The sequence below is a fragment of the Pinus tabuliformis genome, chromosome 1_2 (assembly GCF_031772625.1).
Source record: "Pinus tabuliformis cultivar Carrire ecotype Pingquan chromosome 1_2, CPIR1, whole genome shotgun sequence".
Taxonomy (NCBI): Eukaryota; Viridiplantae; Streptophyta; class Pinopsida; order Pinales; family Pinaceae; genus Pinus; species Pinus tabuliformis.
In genome coordinates, this window is record NC_142298.1 from 742544884 (window position 1) to 742556424 (window position 11541).

At 34.5% G+C, this 11541-nt stretch overlaps 1 non-coding gene across 1 annotated transcript; it reads left to right on the plus strand.

Annotated features, from left to right (window-relative positions):
• The first annotated feature begins 7809 nt into the window (after positions 1 to 7809).
• On the plus strand, positions 7810 to 7957 carry LOC149207899 (U4 spliceosomal RNA). The gene has a single exon (XR_016253149.1). It is a non-coding gene; the product is annotated as a U4 spliceosomal RNA (small nuclear RNA).
• Positions 7958 to 11541: the final 3584 nt, after the last annotated feature.

Here is an 11541-nt window from a genome sequence, read left to right on the forward strand (position 1 = left end):
TTTTTTGTCCGGGCTGGCCAACCCTCTGCAGTTGAAGGACAAAATAATCATGGAGGGGGATGGGGGAGGGTATCTTGCGCTCTAAGGGCCCTGGGAAGAGTTTTTTGTTTGCCAAGGAGTATGTCTTCCTCCGTTTGTTTCTGAGCAATCGATTTTGAGGAGGGTCGACCGCGCCCCTGCTTAGGCGAAAAGAGATGGGGATCCACCGGCATCCCAACGGAGTCCGAGATTTTCAGTTTTGAGGACGATCGGGTAGGGTATCTCGGAGACGAGTTTACAGAGGGGGACGGCGAGGGAAAGGAAGGGAGGGGGAAAGAGGGGGAGGAGGATAAAGAAGGATGGCCTGTATGTCCGGGGATGGGACAGGTAACATACAGTGAGCCGACAGGGAGGAGGGATGAACAGGGTACCTTTACCAGGTCCTGTGCCGATGGGGATGAGGGGGGAGGGAGCCTGATGGGGGGGGGGATGCCTGCCGAAGATAAACTCAATGATGCAAAATGAGAAATAGAGGCAGACGAAAAAGTGGACATACCCGAGGAGAAGACCGCTCCCTTTGCTGCCTTTGAACGCGTCAGCGGAGGGGATGGAGGCCTGGGCGCTTTAGATGTCTGCTTCCTGCGGCGGGGGGCTTGGGGCGCTTCCACCGTATCCGAGTTGATGATGTTATCCGCTCTGGGTGCCTCAGCAACCGGAGGATCTGGCATTCCTTCAGAGGAGGGTAGCTCCTGGCCCGGAGCAGTCTGCTGAGACTTTTGAAGGAGGGGGCAGTCCCTGAATAGGTGTCCCACCTGGTGGCACCTTCTGCATCTGTAGGGTATACCTTCATAGTCCAACTTCTGCTTCCTAGAAGTAGCTTTCCATTGAATAGTGATATGTTCAGGCACTCCCCCCCTAGTATCCATGTGAACAAGTATCCTTGCGAATGCCAAAGAGCCTGATGCAATATAGGACTTATCTGTTTCCATGAAGGTGCCAAGGGCATTCCCGATTCTTTTGAAAATATCTTCCGACCAGTACTGCGGAGGTAAGCCCGGGAGCCGGACCCAAACTGGTCCAATGCCTAAAAGCTCCGTCTCCGGGTCGAAAAGGGGCGTCCACCGTTTGAGGAGGACCGGGGCTTTCTCAAAATGCCAGAACGAGGACAGAACCCAGCTCGTGTGGTCCGCTCTTGCAAAACGGAGTGCAAACCATCCTCGCACAAAAGTCTGGACCGATGGCATCTCCGCAAGATATGGTCCCCAAATCTCAGTCGCCCACTGTTTTAATTTTGCAGCCGAAGCATGTCTGCCTCTAATCCGACCCACCAGGACACAGTCCGCTAGATCCATGACGTCGCCCCACTGAATATCTTCTTCCAGCCGAAGGAAAACGTCCTCCGCAGTAGATTTGAAACAACGCTGCTTCTTGGCAGGGCGGGAGGACATACGGCCCGGATTTGCAGTGTCCTGAGAACCCACGGGGGGAGGGAAGGAGGGAGGGGGAGGGGGGGTGGTCCCAAGAGAGGGGAAAGCTTCCGGGAGGGGAGGGACCGCGTGATAACTACCAGAGGGGGCAGAGGGACCCGAGGGAGGGTTTGTGATAGAGATGGGAGGGTTTACTGACGAGAGGGAGGGGAGCTCCAGAGAGGTAATCGGGGGAGGGGGGTGGGAGGGATTAACCGGAGCCTGAGGGGAAGCAGAAACCGGGGAAGATTGTAGACAATCCGCCAGAAACCCTAGTGAAGCAGGAGAGGGGACCGCAAATGAGTTCCAGGAGGAGGGTTCGCCAGGGTAAAGGGAGGAGGGGAGTGAAGGGTCGATGGTGGGCGACAGATGCTCCAGACTAGCAGATAAGTGCTCACTGTGTAAACCCCCTGAGGAGGCAAACGTGGAGTGCCAGATGGAGCTTTCCGCCAGCGGGGACTCCGAATAATCTACCTCCTCCGAATCCATGGTGACAGCTGCAGTTCCTTCCTCGAAAAACAGGTAACCGCCTGAGAGGGACAGCCTCGAAACCAGGTAACCGCAGGACGTCGGCACCGACAGCGGAGTAACCGTTTGGGATGATGCTGTTGGAGGTCTAGCTGCAGGTCACGATCTTCGGCAGCTGTGAAAACGACGCCTGCGAGCTGTCGGCAAGCGGAGCGGGGACTTCGAACCAAAACAGGGAGCGCAGTAAACCCTGGGGGGAGTAAAAAACCTAGGTGAAATGGGCGTGAACGCGGAGAGCAGCAGGGTAAAAAAGAAAAAGGTGAATCACGGGGCGCGGGGGACCCGAGAGCAGGCGCGCGAGCCAATAGCAAGAAAGGTGGAGGTACAGGGGTACAGGTGGGGGTTTACAGGGCCGTGGACCGGCCTGCAAACCCCATCAGAAGGGTTCATGGCCATTCATGCAGAGCAAACCCTAGTCGCCTTTCCAAAAAATGGATGAATCTCTATATATATACACACACCATGTTTAATTTTTCGTTGTTTAAATTGCATTTTTGAATGTATCTCTTTCTCTCTCTACACACATAAAACTTAACTTTTCATTGTTTAAATTAAATTAACTTAACTTTTCATTGTTTAAATTAAATTTGTGAATGTATAAATGATAAATGGAAATGTGAGCATTTAGATTGTGTAATCTACATGTTGGGACCAGCTTTGGGTAAAAAGCCTTAGAAAAAATTTTAATGGAATTTTGACACTTTCGATGAAGTTACGCGCAGAAGAGAAGAGTAGGAAATAACATGAAGTACCAATGTGTAGAATTGTCATAGAAGGGTCAACATATAATAGGAAAGAACGTGCGAAAAGGATCTACGCAAAGCGGTTGAGGTAAAAGCAATTAAGGTTGATTGAGTCTTTTGGACTAGTTTTGATCAACTCAAGCATATTACTTGTAATTTACTTGCCCATAGTAAATGCCCATGGTAAATATTTTCCATCGTAATGAGGTTGGATTGGGACCACACAATCAACTATAAATAAGTGGAAGTTGAGAGGATTTGGGTTGGTTATTTCTGGGGTTAATTTTGGAGTAAGGTACTGAGCACGATTGTTATTGGAATGTTGTAATGTTGTTTTGACTAGGTTCTCGAGCCGAATTGGGGCTAAAAGGGTAACGTTGTAATATTGCGCTCAACCCCTTTTAAATATTAGTAAAAGATGACTGATGGTTGGATTGTCCCAATTTATGCGTTTTATGTGATGGTTGCATGATGCATTATGTTTATTTTCAATATATCATAGTAAAGTTCAAAGTATTTTGCAGTGCGTTGAATATTTGGATGTTTGTGATTGCACCATAGATAAAAGTGAAAGCACCATTTTTAAATTTGCTAATGTTTTGATATGCATAATATGAATGTTTGTGAGTGGATATAGCCTATGATCATGAACTGAATACTATAGGATGTTGAAGATGATATTTATGTGCAAATTCTAATTCCCTTCACCATTACAAAATTCTGGTTCCTGCAGTCCTCATAGGTGTCTAAGGTGAGACTTCATCTATTATGTAGGTGATGTAGAAATGGTTGGTGTCTAGTGGTGTTTTGTTGGCTAAACTTTGCACGTTAACTTGGGTCAGACCATCCCCAGTGCCAACACTACACAACTTAAATTTGCAATTGCAATAAATCTTTGCTAGATTTTAGACAAAATTGACTAAAAAATATACTTGAAAAAATGTCAAAATGTAAAATAGTGAGACTATTTGAAATGTTTTAAAATGTTTTAGCCATAAGAATTTATTTTTTTAATCACTGTGTATTCTAACTTACAGGCGAAATAACATTTTTCATTGGAATATTGTGATAGAATTTCAAGCAATAATGTGATTTTTGTTGTTGTTTAAAATACATTTTTGAATGGATAAATGGATTAAACACCTTGAAAAACCTTGGACACTCGAATTCTACCCATTAAACAATTTAAACTCAAATTTTTAAAAATCTTTATTGGATTTCAGTTAAACTTAATAAAAAAAATGTTTTGAAAAAAGTCATTTCGTCTATAATTTAGAGTACTCCACATACACACACACATATATATGATATTGAAATATTTTACTTAATATTGAAATTGACATATTTTATTTATAAACAATATTATCCATATTACAATATTTTTCTTATTAATATATTATTATAAATATTGAAATTTTTTGTAATGTAAATATAATTTTTTAATTTTAATTTTAATTTTATTTATTTATTTATTTTTTAATTTATCTTTTTAGAGTTGATATAAAGTATAGTGATCAAAATATTTTATTTATAGTTCTAAGAGTGAAAGTGAAATATTTTTTACCACCATTTTTTTCATATTCAATATCAACAACGAATCCAATCAACACAATGAGAATGAGATTATTATTTTTTTATAATGCTTTTGATTAAATCTAACCAAATACGTATATTCATTTATGCTTTCATTATAATCGATATTGTTTTTATTTTTATTTTTTTTGTAAGCTTGGTAGTACCTTTATTTTCCATTAACTTTCAAAAAAGAGTATGACTTACTAAGATCTGAGACTCCACAAAGGCCGGGGAGCCTACTCCTTGAACTGGATAGAGGGAAGAACATTCCATTATGCCAACCACTCGATCATCCCATGAAGAAACAAGTTTTTCTTAACTTTCACTTAAAACTTTTTAATAATTACAAAATATCCATCTCAATCTCAACTAGTAATCAAATTTAAAAAATTAAACATAATAATATCTATTCATGATTTTATTTTATGATAAAAAATTATAAAAATCAATAAATCTAAATATCGCCTTAACATTCACAAAAAACATATTAAAAGATAAAAATTATAAATGCAATTCTAACGATCTTTTATAAAATTTAAAACATTTCCAATTTTTTTATTTGTTACATAGGAAATGCACACCATTATAATATGTTTTCCACTTAATTATTAAAATAATTAACAATATTTGTTATTGTAGTGTGCTTAAAAACATCAAATTTGAATCGAATTATTGAATTAATCTAAAAACATATATATTTTTAGTGCTCGAAGAAAGAAGTTACTTCATCATTATGTTTTTTTAAAGTAATAATAGTAGAGCAAAACACGTGAGATGTAGAATAATGGACAAAGGGTGTTACGGTGTTATGTTTACGTATTTTTTTGGGTGAAGGTTGTCGGTTTGAAATTTTATGTTGTTGTTTTGAAATTTTATAGATAAAAAAAATCTAATCATATTATGAATTGGTGTGGTTTAGGTTAATTGCATTTTTCAGTTCATTTTGATGGCTTAGATGCTTATGGGTCTTGGTTTCTTGGCCAAAGGCTAGTTCCACAAGTTACATAGAAACTAGTAAACAAAAAAACACTTGCAAAAAGAAAATTATAAATTTGGATGATCCACAAGCTTTCCAAATCAAGCACATAGAGAGATTTCATTTCATAAGTCTCAAAAAGAGAAGTAGATGCTCCACAAATATGTATCCCTTCACTATTGAACACATGAACTTAAACATAACATAAATAACTAAGGATTCAAAGGCACATTATTAGATATCAACCTCCAACAAATAATGATAAAAAATCTAGAATGGAGTATGGGCACAATTCAAATTGCTCAAGTCAAGTACAACAATAATTCAAAGAATACCTTTGAAGAAGAAAAATGCATTACAAAATCAATTTAAGAACAAAGGGCCTTACACAATTATAGAGAATTTACGCTGATGATGATCCCTATTTCTTGGGCATGCTATAGATGGTTCAAAATAAGGAAAATACTAACATAATTCAAATCATCGAAATCAAGCATAGCAAGAATTCAAATAATACCTCAATGAAACAGATTGTACAAATCCACTCACTATTTCAATGAAGAACAAACAAGTTGACCAGAACTTGGAAGGTAGTCTAGAGACTTGATGATGACAATGTCGCCATAGTTTTGGTGATGCTATGGATGGTTAAAGAAAATATATAGGTCATATTAAATGATATTCTAGAAAATAGATAGGTAATTTAACTTTACTTTCCTCTAGCACATGCTGAGTCATATCTACCACTTAGCTTGAGCATATTAATGCAAGATGATATGTTACAAATTCAATAACATTATTAAGGGTTAAATAAAACCCTCACAATAAAAACAAATTGCCATATAAGATTAAGTTGAACATTTATCCATTTTCTATTCAAATTTAATGTGATATCTAGATCTCGCTCAAACATTTATGTTGTCTTTGTCTAAAAAATATAGAATCAATGTAGAGCGAGTGCAAGTTCATTTGATTCCTGATTCATTAATTCTTTTCAACATCAACATTAAAATTACAAGCTGTATAATGCATTTACTATGCATAGAGTTAGGACAACGACTCTTGAAGTTTGCATCACTCCATCCCTAGCTAGAGCCGTCACTTAAAACTCAAGGGTAAATTACGATGTAAACAAAGTTACCCCTAGATGTGTTACTCATCAAAGATGTACATGTGACAAATAGTTTGAAGAATAACCCTTTTTATGAAATTTTAATATACACCTTACATTTCTATAAGAACATGTAAAACGAAAAACTCATTTTTCTTGGATTGCCAGTTTTTTAATAAAACTTCTAGGATGTGTTGAGAGCCTCTTAATAGGGCACGACAAACTCAATTTTAACCCCTAAGCTCAACTTTTTCTATTCATAATTTGTAACAATGTAACAACATCAACAATAAAGATGTAATGATGCAGTAGCATTGAAAGAATTAGAATATGTATTGTTAACCAAAACATCAACCAAGGTGTTTGGTAAAATATCCAAGTTATTAGAATCTTTTGGTCCTTATGTTGAGAGCTTCTTCTGGAACACTGTGGAGTATCGCTGAAGTGTCCATACATAGAGATGTAAAACATAAAGCACTGAGGGGATTAGAACTCTAAACCTTTTTTTTGATAGCATCAATGGGAATGGAACTTACTAAGTCATTAGAACTTCATCACTTTTTCCTATATATGGAGATGTAACAATGTAATGACATCGAGGGGATTCAAACTCATAGTATTGGAACTCACAACCTTTTAGGTGTGGATACGAGAATTTACCTAAAACACAAATTGAAATATTCCTAAGTACCAATATTAATTTTTTTAATAAAACGAATAACATTTGTATTAAAATATGTAGTTGCATAGCTAAAATCATTTACATGCTTTAATAATTTCAAATGATTTGATATTCTAGTATATCCACAACAAATTTTCTTGCTTCTACGGGCTTTCTACACTTACAATTTTACATTGGAATCTCCCTAATACCCTACAAAACTGTCCCAAAAAGAGTGCATACTCGCTATACATAAAAACACATAAAAATGAAAAAACCCTGGAGGGCCTAATTTCTGCTATATGATCCAAATTTCTTTGTTTTGGATACGAGGCCACCAAGCGGAGCAGATTCTGGCCTCTGTTACTGAAGGGTATGGTCCTGCCCGGATCTATTTCAATTCTTACTCCAGCAATGAAACAGATGCAGAGCTTCTCTTAAACTCCGAGTCGATGGGTTTGGTAGGTAGCATAAAACAATATTGAGGGAAAAGGGTATGGCCTGGAGACCAAATTGCAGAAATGTGTTGCTAATACTCGATGGTCCCTTCCACAATCTCCTCCTCTTAGCTGAACTTGCAATGGTGTTGCGTACCCAGCAAGCAGGATAATACTGCAATAAACATATGGTGGAGGTTCTTTACCGTCACCTCCTTATGGTTTTGCGGTACCTGTATTTGGAGGAGCCATCAAATTAGTCCCACACGTATGAGGAAAGTACAATTACAGAAATAAAGAACTATAAAAGACAGTAATGACCATTTTGTAAGTATCTTTGCGCTTGGGGCAATGACGCAGCTAGTGAGGTAAAACCGAGGCGCGTCAATTGCTGGTTGAAAACTATTTCCAACCCCCCTCGTTGGCTTGGGCTACGCCTAAGCCTCCGAGAATTTTTGGTGGGCTCGCCTTTGGCTCGGGCCCTAACAATTCAAAACTATAAATTGAACATTATGTTTTTAGTTTACTAAATTAAATTGTTCTATGATTGTTTAGATAATCTTTGGCAAAATCACATAACCAATCTTTTGTCGACGCGTTTTTGTCCCCCAATCACATAACCAATCTTTTGTCGACGCATCACACTGGTTATGTGATTTTGCCAAAGATGATCTAAACAATGTTATGGATCACAAAAGTCTAAACTCCTTAATTCACAAAAGTCTAAACTCCTAAACTCCTTAATTCACAAAAGTCTAAACTCCTTAATTTTAAACAATGTTATGGATCACAAAAGTCTAAACAACTCCTTAATTCACAAAAGTCTAAACTCCTTAATTTTAAACAATGTTATGGATCACAAAAGTCTAAACTCCTTAATTTTTATGATGTTATGTTTTTAGTTTACTCCTTAATTTTAAACAATGTTATGGATCACAAAAGTCTAAACTCCTTAATTTTTATGATGTTATGTTTTTAGTTTACTCCTTAATTTTTATGATGTTATGTTTTTAGTTTATTAATTTTTGTGAGTAGTCTAATATTTTAACCTATTAAACCTTATTAATTTTTGTGAGTAGTCTAATATTTTAACCTATTAAACCTTAACCTATTTGTTTTATGGTTGTAATTGTTTGGATTTGTTTGATATTTATTATTTATGTTTTTGTATTATAAGTATTTTTTGGTTAATTTTATATTTTAACTTATTTGGTTTATGGTCGTAATAGTTTGGATTGTTTGATGTTTATTATTTATGTTTTTGGTTTATGATGGTAGTTGTTTGAAATTTATTATTATTTTAAATATTTGGTTTGTAGTTGTAACGGTTTCAACTTATAATATAAATTATTATTATTTTATAATTTATTATTGAAATTATAATATAAATTATTATTATTTTAAATGTGAGGTGCATTTGTATTATAGAATTAATCTTTGTTTTGAATATAGAAATTAATCCGAAATAATTTTGAACTACTAATTAGAAAGAAAATGGTTTACTAATTAGAAAGAAAATGGTTAATTAATAATTTTGACTATCAATTAGAAAGAAAATGGTTTACTAATTAGAAAGAAAATGGTTAATTAATAATTTTGACTATCAATTAGAAAGAAAATGGTTAATTAATAATTTTGACTATCAATTAGAAAGAAAATGGTTAATTAATAATTTTAAATTATTAATTGGAAAGAAAATGGTGAAAAAAATTAATATAGTGGGATAAGGAGAAATATATTAAAATACTTGGAAAGAAAATGGTGAAATAATTTTAAACTTTTAATTAGAAAGAAAATGGCGAAATAATTTAATATAGGAGGGATAACGAGAAATATGATAGTAACATTTTTAAATGGAAAGAAGATGGTGGAAAATTTAATAAAGGAGGGATAAGGAAAAATATATTAAGTATTTTAAGTAGAAATATTAGAAAGAAAATGGTTAATTAATAATTTTAAATTATTAATTGGAAAGAAAATGGTGAAAAAAATTAATATAGTGGGATAAGGAGAAATATATTAAAATACTTGGAAAGAAAATGGTGAAATAATTTTAAACTTTTAATTAGAAAGAAAATGGCGAAATAATTTAATATACGAGGGATAACGAGAAATATGATAGTAACATTTTTAAATGGAAAGAAGATGGTGGAAAATTTAATAAAGGAGGGATAAGAAAAAATATATTAAGTATTTTAAGTAGAAATATTAGAAAGAAAATGGTTAATTAATAATTTTAAATTATTAATTGGAAAGAAAATGGTGAAAAAAATTAATATAGTGGGATAAGGAGAAATATATTAAAATACTTGGAAAGAAAATGGTGAAATAATTTTAAACTTTTAATTAGAAAGAAAATGGCGAAATAATTTAATATACGAGGGATAACGAGAAATATGATAGTAACATTTTTAAATGGAAAGAAGATGGTGGAAAATTTAATAAAAGAGGGATAAGGAAAAATATATTAAGTATTTTAAGTAGAAATATGATGGTAAATATTTTATGCTTTGGTCTATATTGAAATTAGATTTGAAGAATTTTAAATTTTTAATAAATGAATGGACAAGATTTGATTTGAAGGGAATATTTTTCGTTTTATACTATTTAACAGATAATATAAAATGAAAAGTATTTAAAATATTTGATTAGTTTTTCATTTTTAAATAAAAAATAATATATTTAATTTAAATAATATTTATTTCACCCTTGTTAAGTGGATTGGAATCAAATTATTTTGTTTGATTACTAAGTGTGTGATTGCAATCCATACCCTTGGGCGATTAGGGCGCTTCAACATCACGTATTACATAAATAAATAATGAATAATTATCCCATCATTTACATAAATAATGAATAGTTTTTTTTTTAATGGGAGGGGCTAGTTCCCAGGAGAAGCGGAATGGGGCCCTCTTTTAATTACATTATATTGTCAGACCGAGCTGACTAACCGTCATATCATACATACATACGCTGAAACAGCCATCATATCGAGCATCACCGGAATAAACGCCATGGGATCAAATACGCTGCAGCATCGCGCAGCTCCACAGGACTCGAACGCGGCCGGGGAGCGTGCAAACCGACTGCCCCGACTGCTACAACATGCACTCACATGAATAGTTATCTTGGACGTCTACTAAGATCAGCTTGCTCCACAGGACTCGAACGCGGCCGGGGAGCGTGCAAACCGACTGCCCCGACTGCTACAACATGCACTCACATGAATAGTTATCTTGAACGTCTACTAAGATCAACTTGCTTAAATGACCAGTACAAATGTGAGCCAGTTCAATATTAAACTCCAACTTGTTAGGGTGAGTTTTGAATTAGAGAAATTTGCAATATAAAATAATATTTTTTAGGTATTAAAGTTCATGTTTGCATTAATGTAAATTATAAATCAGAATTAAAGATTTTGTTAGAGCCAAGAAGGATTAAATCTTTTGAGTCTAAGATTTTTGTTAGAGTGCAAATTTTGAATAAAATGTTTGCACCTCATATTTGATCATCTGAGAGAGAATAAAATATTTTAACTATAAATAAGTATTTATTTGAATTGTTTTATATGATGCATATATAGATCTTTTTTAACTTTTAACTATTTTATTTCTCTATAAAGTTGAAATAAGTTTATGTTGTTTTATATGGACATCAAAATATTTTGTTTATGGTTGCGAGTGAAATATTTTTACCACTTCTTAGTAGACACGCAGAGTTGTCAGATTATTGATATTTTATTATACTTTTAATTAAACAAACCAAACACATATATTTACTTTTGTTTATTGATGTTTTATTATACTTTTAATTAAACAAACCAAACACATATATTTACTTTTGTTTTTTTATTACAAGCGAAATGAAATATTTGATTTATAGACAGTGATTGAATATTTTTTTACCACTTCTCCTTAGTATGACTACTTAGAGTCGGATTATTGATGTTTTATAATACTTTTAACTAAACAAACCAAACACAGATATTAATTTTTGTTTTTTATTATATCTCACGATATATTTTTTTTTAAAGGGACACATGTCAACTCTAAGTTGAACATGGAC